We start from the raw sequence: 14,269 nt of genomic DNA, 5'->3' as shown, positions 1-14,269 counted from the left end.
GCCTGGAGCAGCAGCAATGTGCAGAGCTGCTCGTGGAGGCTGAGGACACCAGGCTCTGGTGGGGGACCTGTGACAGACATCGTGTATTCAAGACATTGAGGGCTATGAGGCTCCTGTGCTCAGCCTCAGCTCGCTTCCTCTGACCACGCTCTGCACATCCATGGGAGGAAATAAAACCCACGGGTTCTGTCAATGGCAAGTTCAGAGCCTGGCTTTGCAGAAACCTCCGGGTCAGGTCTCCAGGCTGGCAGCAAACCCCTCCTTCTGTTCTCCAGCTTCACAGGCCACAGGCTGAAGATGTCACTTCCTCTGTGTGTGCAGGAAGCCTTGGTGGCTTGGTGGTCCCACCCAGGGTCCTGCGTTCCTCTCGAGGGCTGCCTGCATTGCCTGGAGACTGCTGCACTCTCAAGGAGAGAGTGTGGCCAACACAAGGGGGAGGAACTTGGAAATCCCTTGGAGTGCTACAGCCCCTGGGACTGCGACAGGATAAGATTCAGCTGCGGTTTGGGGCGGGGGACACAATAGTCTCCCTGTGTCAGGTTCCATGTAAGCAAGAAAGTGAGTTTGCTCCCTAGATGAGGAAGATACAGGCAGTTCTAGCCTGAGGGACTTCAGTGTGAAAATGTGAAGGACCTTGGGGGTCTGAGGAAATGCACCTGTCCCCCTTCCTGTTCCCTCATTTGTGGGGCAGCCTGGCTCAGCGGCCATTGCTAATGTGAGTGACATGAGAGAACGTGCCCTCTGCAAGTGGAGACATTTATGATTGGGGGGTGTCCTTATGTTCCATTTCCCCCAAGGACGCTGGGTTTGTCTGTTGGTGAAGGTTGTGCTGGGTCAGTCTTAGGCTGTGACGATGGCCATGGAGGTAGGTGGCCCTGCACACTCTCTCCATGTTGGGCAGTACAGTCGGGTGAAGGAGCTGTGAGAAGGAGCTGCTCCTGCTTTTGCTCAGTGATTGGAACCTGGATATGCTCTAGACACAACATATCTGGTCCATCTTCTGGGTCTTTCTCCTGTGGCTTCATGGGTTGCCTGGGCATTGGCTGCAATGTGCATTTCCCTGTGTCTGTCACAGGAGGGCCTGGACGAGGTTCTGGTTTCAACTTCTGCCCCCTCTTCCTCTTTCCCTAGTTCTCATGCAGCCCAAACCATTTTGCTGTCAACTGCTTGTCCATTCTTCCCATCCAACGGTTGCTGAAAGCTTGGTCCTTGTCCCCAGTGCCAATCCAATAAAAAGGACACAATTTTGAGAAAAAGGAAAAAGAAGGTTATTGCTTTGCTAGCAAAGGAGAAACACAGAGGATTCCTGTCCCAGAAGCTGTGGTTCCACCTATCAGCAGGAACAGGGGGCTTTTAAAGAGGTGACTCAAAGGCTACACTCCCTGTGTTCTCTGGAATAGTAATTCACTCGTTAATTTGTGAGATAGTCATTTCTGAGATCTTCTGGTGCCATCCCCAAAGTCTGGATTGATTACTTGGTTCCTGTGATGGGTGTGTCCTGAAGTACAGATAACTACCTAAAATGGGGAAGCAAGGTGATCCTGTTTCCCCTGAGATTAGTTAAGGGGAGAGATTGTAGAGGAGCAGGGAGAGAGGAAGAGAAAGAAACATGTCCATTTTTAAAATAAGTTGCAGTGGCAGAGCAGCAAGGGCTGTATTCAAAGCATAAAGTGGACACTGTTACACAGGTACTAACTGGACCTTAGAGATCAGAGATTATCAGGTGTGCTCAGGGTGGTATGGCCATCTTTGTCCAGTCCTGATTGTAATACTGGCAGGAGGTTTCTTTAGCCTTCAAAAAGATTTGTATATTTTGCAACATAGGGTAGAAAAAAAGCAAGTTTCCTAAAAGAAATACTCTAAGAAAATGAAAGGGGTAGGTTTCTTCCCTCTTTTACCAAGAAAATTAAACTTTTATTTTGTATTTTACTGTGAATTTGCCCTTATAACATTCCATCATGAGATACTAGTTCCCTCCCTCTACTCCCTGCTTGTGGTGATTCCTGAGTCCTGGCCAAAGTCAGGTGTGTACAGAGAATTCCTCAAGTGGAACTTGTGCAAAGGGGACACCCAGGACAAGTTGCTAGTCTGAGCAATTGCTTTTGCTTAATCTTGTCCCAGTCAGTTGGGTTGAGGAATGCAATGCGACACCTGATTATGGATGATTTAAATTAATATGCTGATGTCGACAGTCTGTTGGCATAGGGGTCTGTACTGTTCCTGTCATATCCCCCCGTCCTTGAGTACTCGGCATAAGCCAAATCCTTCCAGCTGGCAGGGTTTGATCTCTATGACTTATCATTCGCATCACCTGATGGAATAGCTGGCAGGAACCAAGCATGGTGGCATGTGCCTATAATCCCAGCAACATCAGGAAGCTGAGGCAGAAGGATCATGAGTTCAAAGCCAGCCTCAGCAACTTAGCAAGACCCTAAGCAACTAAATAAGACTCTGTCTCTAAATAAAACATTAAAACAAAGGGCTGGGGATGTAGCTCAGTGGTAAAGCTCCCCTGGGTTCAATCCCTGGTACCAATGAAGAAAAAAATAGTTGGCAGGATGTCAGGAATCGGGTTCTTTGTTAAGGAAATTTAGTGCATGGTGCTATTAGAGAAGGTGGGAAGAAAATGAAAAATGTGTGTAACTGCTATCCAATTTGAATCATCTCCTACAGATCCCTCTGGATTTGCATATGACCCTCCAGCCCATGGTGCTGAGTACACTAATACAGTGTGTATGTTGCTCACTGCTGCTGGGCTGCCCACTGGACACCTGTATTTCGGTTAATATTCTGAGTTTCTGTTGCCTATTTTCATTCACATGCAGTCCCCCTTTCTTATATAAAATTATTGACCATTTTTCGATAGCCATATTTTAAGGGGGTGATAGAGGCTATGTGGCGAGGCGGGGGTGCGGCTTGCCCGAACAGGTACAGAGCTGGAGTGACAATCCCTCGGGAACTGCGCCTGTCTTAGGTTGTCCGTGGCAGAGCAACATCCTTACCCGTCATTGGATAATGAGGCTCTAGCCCTCATTTCCTGTCTTAGGTTGGTATGAGCTCTCACGAATCTTACCCGTCATTGGCTGTCACCAGTTCAGCTCACAGGGGTAATGGTTTTTTAAGATCACCATCACGATCCATCATCTCCAGTCGATAGTAATGAACCTGAATAGGTTTCGCCTGTATAGCCTCAATTTCAGCTCTAAGAAAAGCCATGATCTTGTTGAATATCAAAGGACCTATAGATACGATAAGCAGCAAGCAGAGGAGGGGACCTAGGAAGGGAAGGAGATAGGGAAGGAGTCCCCTGAATCCAGTCCATAGTGGATTATCAGTCAGTGCTCGTCGGCGTTTTTCTAAGTCTTCCTGCAGCTGTTTGATCTTGTCCTTAACAATTCCGGACTTGTTGGTATAGAAACAGCATTTTTCCTGCAAAGCCAGACAAGTGCCTCCCTGTTTGGCAGTTAGAAGATCTAAACCTCTCCTATTTTGTAGGACCACTTCTGCTAAGGAATCCACCTGATCTTGAAGATCTTGTATGGTGCTCGAGAGTATCTGTACATCAGAAATCAATTGTCTGGATATGATAGAAGCTACCTGAGCAGGATAGACAGCAATAACTTTAGAGGATGTGGCGGGCAAATGAACCCAAAGCAAGGGGCAACCTTTATTTTTAAAATGTGGATCCCACTGCCAGAATAGTCCCGTGGGTCTATGAGGGGTGTGTAATATAACCAAAACCAAAGGAAGGTTATAAGATATTTGTGTAACAAATTGTTGAGCAATGGCTTCTGTGACTTGAATTAATGCTTGCCACGCCTCGGGAGTAAGCTCTCGAGGAGAAGAAGGGTCAGAATCTCCCCTTAAAATATCATTAAGAGGCAAAAGCACATAAGTGGGTAGTTTTAAATATGGTCTTAGCCATTGGATATCCCCTAGTAATTTTTGGAAATCGTTAAGAGTGTGGAGATGGTCCACACGCAATTGTATATTAGGGATTTGAATTTGATTAGTTTGAAGTTTGAGGCCCAAGTAGGTGTAGGGGTCCTCTGTCTGAACCTTATCAGGGGCTATCTGAAGTCCCAAGGCAGTAAGGGCTTTATAGAGATCCAAATAACAATTGTTAAGATCATAGGTATTAGGTGCAGCGATTAACAAATCATCCATATAATATAATATATAAACTTGTGGCCACTGCTCTCTCACAGGGTCTACTGCTTGAGCAACATATTTTTGGCAAAGACTAGGGCTGTTAACCATACCCTGGGGAAGGACCTTCCATTGAAATCTTTGCATAGGGCCCTGAAAATTGATGCGGGAAAGGCTGAAAGCAAAATAGGGTCTGTCCTCAGGATGTAAAGGAATAGTAAAAAAGCAATCTTTTAAGTCGATGACCATTTTATAATAGTCCCTAGGAATAGCTACCGGTGTAGGGATGCCTGGCTGTAGTGCCCCCATCGGGTGCATAACCTTATTGATAGCACGCAAATCCTGTAAAAGGCGCCATTTGCCTGATTTCTTCTTAATAACAAAAATAGGAGTGTTCCAGGGTGAGGTTGAGGGTTCCACATGGCCGGCTGTCAACTGTTCCTGTACTAACATGGAGGCAGCCTCTAATTTTTCTTGGGTAAGGGGCCACTGATCCACCCACACAGGAGTTTGGGTTTCCCAAATAATTTTGTCTGCATGGGGTACAGGAGGGTCAGGGACTGACACTAAAAATCCAAATACCCAAGTCCAAATTTGTCTGTTTTTTGTATGGGCTGTACAGGCTCAACCTGTCCTTGTCCTAGCCTCCCAAGGCCTGTACCAGGGACAAAGCCCATAAGGAGCATTTGATGAGTAACTAAAGAGTCGGGACTAGCAAGAATAACTTTCATTTGGCTTAGAATGTCTCGTCCCCAAAGGTTGACAGGGAGATCAGGAACAATGAAGGGGGTAACAGTTCCTTTATTTCCTGTGTTATCTTTTGTGTCAGTCCAATTGAGCACCCTGGAGCTAACTAAAGGGTTTTTTGATTGCCCTATTCCTTTAATGTCAGTTAGTGATGAGGTGAGGGGCCATTCTGATGGCCAATATTTTTGAGAAATAACTGTGGCGTCCGCACCAGTATCTAGGATCCCTTGGATTTTCTTTCCTTCAATAAATAAGGTAAGAGTGGGTCTTTTGTGGGAGATAGGTTGGACCCAATACACATCAGAGGAACCTAAAGAGGCTGTGTTTCGTGGTGAATTTTGGGTGGCAGGAGTGTTTCCTGAATTGAGGGGAAGGAGTATTAATTGTGCAATTCTTGTTCCTGCAGGGATGGCCGCTACTCCATTAATAGCTGTGGCCAGTATTTTAATTTCTCCAGTGTAATCGTTATCAATGATGCCAGGGAAGACCTGAACACCTTGTAAGGTGGTAGAAGCTCTCCCAAGAATAAAAGCACACATATGAGGTGGAGGGGGGCCTACAACCCCAGTGGGTACTATTTGGGGTCCTTGCATAGAGTCTAATATTGTATCGGTGGAGGCACAGAGGTCCAATCCTGCACTGCCTGGGGTAGCGCGTTGGAGGGAGGTGATTGTGGAGAAGGACAGGGAGCCTGGATTGGGTTGGGAGTCTGAGAGGAAACAAACCTTATTGCCCCTGGGTTTGTTCTGGAGGCGGTCGGGGCCAGCCCGAGAGGAGTTTCCCGAGAAGTTAGAGGGAATAGGCTGTCCAAGGGCATTGATCTTGGATCTACACTCCTTGGCCCAGTGGCAACCTTTACCACATTTAGGGCAAAGGGTGAGTGGAGGTGGTTTAGCCCCTGTTTGAGGAGATATGGGTCCTTGACCCAGTCTCCCTATTGGGCACTCTTGCGCAAAATGGCCAGGTTGTTTGCAAGTAAAGCAAGTATGTGGGCCAGGGTTGTGAAGGGCCTTGGTGAAGGCGGCGCCAATGGCGAGACCAACAGCATGGGCCGTTCCTACCCGGCACACAGTCTAATGAAGTCAGAAAGGTCCCCTTTATCTTTGTGGGGCCGAAGAACATCTTGACATATCGGGTTGGCATTTTCAAAGGCAAGATATTTTACAAAGGAGCTCTCGTTTTCACTTGGTCCAAGTAAGCACTCCGCAGTTAGATTAAGCCGGGCAACAAAGTCACTGTAAGGCTCGTCAGGACCCTGACGAATTTTTGCTAGGGAGGTGGTGGCCGAGTCCTTTTGAGGGAGCCGTCTCCAAGCGTGCAAACCAGCAGTTTGAACCTGTGCTAGGAGCCCAGTAGGAAAGCGTGCCTGTTTAGGGTTAGCATCAAATGGTGCATTACCCACTAGCTTAACATAGGTCCAGGATTTAGAGGAAGCCTTGGTTGAATTTTTTGGGGCAGTTTCCCGACAGTATTCCCTAAAGTCTGCGTTCCACAACAGGAAGTCACCCACACTGAGGGTGGCTCGGGCCAAAAATTTCCAATCATTAGGGGTGAGCCATTGTGTACTATGGTTCTCTAGCAAGGCCAGTGTATAAGGTGCAGTGGGGCCATACTGTGTACAAGCCTTTTTAAGTCTTTCAAGAAAGCGGAGGCTCAGCCTTTTATAAGAACCAAGGGCTCCACTCTGTCCAGAGGTGGGCTCCTCCTCATCCCCTGATTCCTGGTCCTCCTCTTGTTCTCTCTCTGGTTCTACCTCTTGTTCCTCCCCTGATTCCTCTTCCTGACTTCCTTTTAAATTCTCTGCCTCAGTTTGGGGGGGCTGATCTGCTTGACTGCGAGTGACTGGAAAGGCAAGAACAGGCTGACCACGTGGCTTCACCTTACGAGTATTAAGGGGTTTTGGGCCAGTTTGTGTTAACTCCGTGCCCAAGGCCAGTGAGCGAAGTTCAGCATCAAGGGCTTTTAGTTCTTTTAAAAGTTGGATTTGTTCCCACCTATGTTGGAGAGACTCGCGTAAAGGGGTTAGATTAGGCAAGGGAAGCGGGGAAAAAATGTCTGGGGGGGCAGTAGGTCCCTGAAGGGCCGGAGCACCAAAGGCAGGGGATATATAAGAGGGAGGTGGATTTTTAAGAGGTGGCAGGTCTGGAGAACGGTATCGAGCCGCTGCCTCCTCCAGGGTAGCCTCATCCTCTGGGGTCAACTCATCATGGAGATTTAAAACCGGATAAATCTTAGGGGGATTTTTAGGGGACTCCTTTGGTATGGTGGGGTCTGGGAGGTTCCCAGGGTCTGGGAGGGTCCCAGGGTCCTGAGAAGGCTGAGTAGGGGGCATTTGAATACTAACCGAAGGGCATGCCACGGGGGGGTGGGAGGTGGATTGCATTGCCTGCTCCCCAATTTTTACAAGTTTTAAAGTACCACTGTCAAAGGGTGAACTTTTAAGAATCTCATTAATTAAATTCCAATAAGAAAAGGCAGTGACGGGCACCTTTTGAGGACCAAAAGTCTCATAATAATCTTTGAGGCAGTCTCCTACTCTGAGCCACCTTTTACCATCAATTGACCCCTCAAGGGGAAACCAAGGACACAAATCCTCTATGTATGAAAAGAATGATCTTAAATCCTTTTCCTTAACACGCACTCCCCGAGTCTTGAGGGCCTCCTTGAGACCCGTCAGAAACAAATCATGTGACAAAACTGCTTGTCCCATGGTGTGTCACTCACCTTGCGCCGGCCTCACTCTCCTCCTGGATCTGACTCCCGGTCGCATTTACCGAGGTGATCCGAATCCTGCTTGGCCAAGGCTTCCCTGGAGGGCGGCATTCGCTTCTCAGACAAAAGGCTCGAGTCAACCACGTTGGGCGCCAACTGTCCCGGCCCGCGGGACATCAACGCAGGACGGCGAACCTAAGAGAGAAGGAATGAAAGGGACAAGAGACACAGGGAGTGACAGCAAGACAGGAATTCTGATCAAGCTGCAAATTTTTATTGTTCTCACGGGTATTTATGCTGAGGGAATGAGGGGTATGACGAGGCGCAGGCTGGTTGGCTGTGTTCTTCTATTGGGCTCCTGATAGGGTGCAAGTTCGTGCCGGCGGGAAGGTGTAGTCCCGGAAGAGAAGCAGGGATGGCGCCATAGGCGCCATATTGTAGGAACTATCAGCCAGGAGTGGGGGAGGGACGCTGCTGCTTATTGTAAAGGTCAGAATGTTCTCAGAATGAGAACTTCTTGGTCCCTGACAGTGCAGACCTGTTTACTGCTTCCAGTCTTTTTGAAAAAACAACCAAGGAGTGTGTCCAGTGACGACCAAGGGAATTCCTGGATTTTCTCAATCTCCCCATCAGTCAGAGTTGCCTGACACAGAGTTGGAAAGGCTGTGGTAGATTTCACTCTAGTACCAGCTTGGGCTGGTTGAGCAGTCAGTGTGCAGATCTACAGGATGTGAAAGACAATTTCAGGCAGAAACAAGCACCTGTGCTTCTCCAAAGTTCAGATGGGATTGATCTGGGAACCTGGAATTAGAGGCATGCTTGGAAGCTTCTGTAATTATAGACACATGCTCCCCCACAAATGGTTTTAGATTTTATTTTTTAATTTATGTACTTATGTTTTTGGGGTACTGAGCATCAAACCCAGGGTGCTTTACCACTGAGTTACATCCCTAGTCATTTTTATTTATTTTTTATTTGAGACAGGGTCTTGCTAAATTGCCAAGGGTGGCCTTGAGCTTGCGATCCTCCCATTTCAGCCTTCAAACTCACACACTGGGATTACAGGTATGCACCTCTGCCCTCTGCACCCTACATATTTTTAGATTTTAGAACTCAACTGCAGGATACTACTTGTACATGGAGGAATGAGCAATGCCTTTCACTGCCTGTATACTGTTATTTTGCTTTGATTCTTCAGTTTCTATGTAGTATTGACAATATACGTAGCATCATATGTAGCACTGGCAGTTTTTCTAGTTACCATTTAGTCCATAGGGGTTTGAATTTCACAGCATGGCAGCAGTCCTAGAGAAGTCACAAACTTCACTTGGAGCACATCAACTCAAGAACTGGCCCCATGACATCAGCTATCTGCATGAATGAACAGGAGTTGACTTTGGGATACTGTGTGTATGGGATGAGCTCAGAGTTTGGGTTGTTTTCATTGTCTATGATACATTTTTTGTGCTTATTCAAGAGATGCATTTAAATGCTTTCCTTATGGGACATATTGAAAAGGGTCTTCTAGTACATTTTTGTGCCTACATGGTGAAGACAGCCGTCTCAGGCTGACTGGTCTGTCCAGCAGGTGCATTTTCTTTGAAACCTTCCCACAGCCTTCAGTTTTCTGCGTGACTCAATCAGTCCCCTGACTACAGCTACTTGGTTTGGTACTTTTCACCTGACCCTAGTTGAGCTAGTCATACTTATGAGGCCTAGAGTGAGAATCTGCAATCCCCTTCATACCCTTTCATGCACAGAATGTAGTTTAGAAGACCTCCTAGTAGGTTTGCCTGAGCTATGCTCATTTCTGTCTTTAAAATATGTTTGTCATCCTCCTGTAAGGGGCCAGAGGTGATCTGTGAAAATGGTTTGCTACTCTCTTGACCCAGAAAACCCCACAGAATCACACAAATCGAGAGGTTCAAATCTTTGTGTTCACTGTAAGAATACCCATGAAACTGTGCCGACCTTGAAGGGTATGCATATCCGAAAAGCCATCCAATACCTGAAAGATGTCACTTAAAAGAAGCAATGTAAAAAATAAAAAAATAGAGGAAAATAAAAAAAAGAAGCAACGTGCGCCATTGCAGTATTACAATGGTGGAGTTGGGAGGTGTGCCCAGGCCAAAGAGTGGGGCTAGACATAGGGACAGTGCCACAAAAGAGTGCTGAATTTTTGCTGCACATGCTTAAAAATGCAGAGGGTAATGCTGAACTTTAGGGTGCAGGTGTAGATTCTCTGGTCATCGAACACATGCAGGTGAATGAAGTACCCAAGATGCACCACCGTACCTACAGAGCTCAGGGTCAGATTAACCCATGCATGACTTCCCCCTGCCAAAATGGCATGATCCTCACTGCAAAGGAACAAGTTGTTCCTAAACCAGAAGAGGAGGTTGCCCAGAAGAAACTGAAGAAACAAAAACTTATGGCATGGGAATAAATTCAGCATCAAGTAAATGCAAATAAAAGTTTAGAAAAACAGGTTTGTCACTTCGTTTCTTTCATTTTGTAAAATATTTGTATTCTTCCAATAAAATGTTTGAGAAACTCCCGCCTGTAGATTTTTATTATTCACAATGCATGATCAAGAAGACTGTGTCTCTGCCACATGCATGAACCAGGGCAGAGCTCTAAACTACTCAATCTGGTGCATTGAGGACAGGGGCTTAGGGGCAGAGGTGTGAAATTTCCTGGCTGTGTAGAAGTTTTCTCCTTTATTTATGGAAGTGCTCCGCCAAAGGTAGTAAGTAATAAATACCTCCTTATGAGAAATGACCCTTCTTGTTCACTTCTTAAAAGCCACAAATACAAACTGGGTGCAGTGGCACATGTCTATAATCCCAGTGGCTCAGGAGGCTGAGGCAGAAGCATCACAAATTCAGAGCCAGCCTCAGCAATTTGTGAGGCTCTAGGCAACTTAGTCAGACTCTAACTCAAAATAAAAAATAAAAAGGGCTGGGGATGTGGCTCAGTGGTGAAGCACCCTTGGGTTCAATCCCTGGTACCAAAGGAAAAAAAAAAAATCTTAGGACACCTGCATTGCATTCTTGGTCCCTTGTATCTGAGGCTTCTTTCATCACACCATACCAGTAGATCTTATAAAGTCTTTGTAATAGTAGAATTTCATTAAATGGGTAGAAGGGTTTGGTTTTCATTTGGCATTGATTTTTCTTTAAATATATCAGTACAGTTTCCACTGCTTGTATACAATTTCCAGCTAACTGAAATTACCTGTTCTCTGTGCAACTTACCTTGGTTTAAACATTTCATCAAATAGCCTTATCATTGTGGTCATTGAAATCCATCCCCACAGAAAAGGAAATGAGACTATGGCAGTCTGTCCTGCCTATAGAAGTGCTACTCTGTGTGTCTGCACATGGGTCTGTCCGTGTGATTTCAGAGAGATCTTGGCGGCAGGCGTCATCAACTATATTCTTGCCACTCAGTATGTAGAGGGACCTGAGCTACCATGCCTCTTCCCTGCTTTGCTGAGAGGTTCACCAGTGTGTAGACTTCAAATCACTTCTCTTTTTCTCCATTTGTATCTAGAACTTTATTTATATGACTTTTATTATCCTCTCTTGTGTTTCAGAAAGAGTCTCACGTTAGGCTATGAGCCTCTCCTGACCAACTCTGCTCACCCATGTCTCCAGCCAGTATAGTGTCCCCAAAGCATGTGCCCCTCTCCTAAGAAATTCTCTGAAATGCTCTTCTGGGCTGTGAGGAGTTTTGAAGGGACAGAGGGGTTAGAGAATAGATGGCCAGTGACACTGGGTTCTTACCATTAACCAGAAACCCAGCACCATCCAGTGGTAGGCACACATGGTCTTCTTAAGCTTATGATGGGTAGCCAGTAATGGACCTTAGTTATACTTAAGATGAGGTTTGCCGTACTAGTTGTATTGGCCCCCAGATAATGGGGGACATTGGCCAAATGTATGGCATCTTCTCTATGCAAGGGGATGTGTGAATTAAGGTGACCATAGTCTCAGAAAACCAGGGATGCACTGAGACTAGAACTGTTGCTGCTGGAGGTTCTCTGAGCTATTACCATCCACGGGTGGCAGATTATATAGGGCTGATTCACTTTGCCACTCTAATACCCCCAAAGAGACTACATGACAATGAGAGGTACACAACCTGGTAGAGAGGGACAAGTCTGGGAGAAAGGACATGATAAGAGTGACAAGGTGTATTAAACACCCTCAAGACAGAAGTAGGAGCTACTGGGCAAGAACCTCTTAGACAAGAACTTCTTAGGTTCGTACATGTATTAGCAGCATAAAAACAAACTATTAACTTCAGCAAAATCACAAACTCATCAAACCCCCTCTGTAATGGCTGTAATAGCTCCTTTACTGCCTCTGACAGGCCCTGTGCTAAGTAGCAGTCTGTATTCTTCCTTCACACTCATGGTAATCTGGACAGCCAGGTCCCACGTGTATGTCTCAGAGAAGCCAAGTCACTTGCTTAAGGACATGCTGTCAATGAGTTACACAGGCAAGATTAGAAGCAAGATAGGCTGTGTGCTCTTAAGCCCATGGCACCTTAGAATGGCATGAACTTTCCTTGAATGTGGAGGCTGGTGAACAGATATTCATTAAAGGAAATTTGAAATAGAGATATTAGGTAAAGTGGGTTGGGGAAAGAGCTCAGTTGGTAGAGTGCTTGCCTCGCATGCACAAGGCCCTGGGTTCAATCCCCAGCACCGCAAAAAAAAAAAAAAAAGAGAGAGAGATTAGGAAAAAATTGGCATTTTCTTTGCCATATAAATCAAAAACACCTTTTTTTATGTTTCTATTGCTATCTAGTATCTCTCTCTCTCTATGTGTGTGTGTGTGTGCACGCATATACATATATATATAAACTATTATGTATGCAATTTATTTTCCATTGGTTTCACTCAATGTATTAAAAAAACTTTTAAAAAAGAAAAAATATCTTATTTTATGTCATTTTTTTATGACCTCTGTATTTTCATTTGCTTTTTAAAGCAACTGTGCTCTCTCTGATTATAAAAGTGTTCTCTCTCTTACTGCAAAGGACTTGTCAATTCATAATAGCATGAGGGGAAGAATAACAAGTGAAATACAACCATTACTCATCCAGAAAGAACAACTTTCATTTTTCCTTTTGGTTGTAAGTAAGCAGAGGAAGAGGAAGCAGTTATCCCAACTGGGGCTCGGAACATCTGTATAAAGGCGTTTAATGGACCTGTTCTTCCATTGGAGAACTTTCCTTCCCCTTCCAGCTGTGTGCTTCTTCTGTCTCCTGGTTTCTGCCTAAGACAGACAGACTCAGAATTGTCACCGAGGTCTGGGGTAGAGTGAACTTTAGGCAGCTGGAGCACCCCAAGGTTGTTCTCCCTCAATGTTCTGTGTTAGAGGATGGAGGATGGAAGCAAAGAAAAATGCCCCCTTTGTCTTCATCTGAGCCCCGTTTCAGGTCAGTGGGTATGGGTATGATTTTGCCAGAGACATTTGCTTTTTTTGGTACTGGGAATTGAACCCAGGGTACTTAACCACTGGGCCACATCCCCAACCCCTTTTTTATATTTATTTAGAGACAGAGTTGCTTGAGGCCTCACTAAGTTGCCAAGGCTGGCTTTGAACTCAGGACCCTCCTGCTTCAGCCTCCTGAGTCACTAGGAGTACAGGCGTACATGCCTGGCGGCATTTGCTTTTAGTCTTATACCAATGCCATAGAATTGTGTTGCCACTCTGATCTTTACATTCCCACGTGGAACCAGGAGTGCTTTCTCCACAGTTGTGTTCAGGGCTGGGTGGGCTGTGGGTGTGGTGATGAGGCACCTGGATGCTAGGAAAAATAATAGGAAAATCCTAAATATTAGCAAATATAATCCAGAGCAGCATAAGGATCCATGTGCAGTTAATGTAAGAAGAGTTGACCATTGCAAAGTCTGTTAACATGCTATATTAAGAGACCAAAAGACAATAATCATAGTTCTCTTCATAGATGTGGATGGGAGACATAAAAATAAGAGGTTTTGGGGGATCCAAGATGGCGGACTAGAGGGAGGTTGTGTTCCTTGTCACTCCGTAACTCCGGTTTCAAGCAGAGGATATCTGTTTCTTGGTGAGACAGTTTTTGCTGCTTATTGATCCCCTGCTGTTTACCCCATTTGCCTGCTGTGATCACCTGCAGTCTGCCAGCATATTGACACCTTTTTTGAGTGCAGATTCCTCACTGTCAGGCACCTATCATCCCCCATCTGTCTGTCTCTGGCCGGTCCATAGCCTGCCTTACACTGCTCCATCACCCAACGCACGAGGTTCACCTCCCAATAGTCTGACAACAGTCAGCAAACTGATCGCCGACCACCAGCGGAGCACCAGCTGCCTGCTGTTGCCTGGAAGTTCACTATGACAGTACCTGCAGTTTTGATTACACCTGCCGCCATTTTGAGACAACAGCCAGGCCCCGTAGGACCCCTGGCCGGACTGACTGAGCCCCGTCTCCAGGATCCCTCAGCCCGACCGATCACTCCCTGCCTCTGGGGCCCTCACATCGACTGACTGCTCCCTGATACCAGGACCCCCAGACCAACTGACTGCACCCTATCACTGGGACCCCAGACCGACTGATTGCACCCAGCCTCCAGGATCCCACAACCACACCAAACACACCGGACCTC

The 14,269-nt window shown here is 46.1% G+C and overlaps 1 pseudogene; it reads left to right on the top strand.

Moving 5' to 3' along the window:
• The first annotated feature begins 9,475 nt into the window (after positions 1-9,475).
• LOC124972212 (60S ribosomal protein L17-like) lies at positions 9,476-10,054 on the top strand (annotated as a pseudogene).
• Positions 10,055-14,269: the final 4,215 nt, after the last annotated feature.

This window comes from Sciurus carolinensis, chromosome X (genome assembly GCF_902686445.1).
Source record: "Sciurus carolinensis chromosome X, mSciCar1.2, whole genome shotgun sequence".
In the NCBI taxonomy this organism is placed as follows: Eukaryota; Metazoa; Chordata; class Mammalia; order Rodentia; family Sciuridae; genus Sciurus; species Sciurus carolinensis.
The sequence above is the reverse complement of the archived record's forward strand: the minus strand, read 5'-3'. Positions and strand labels throughout refer to the sequence as shown.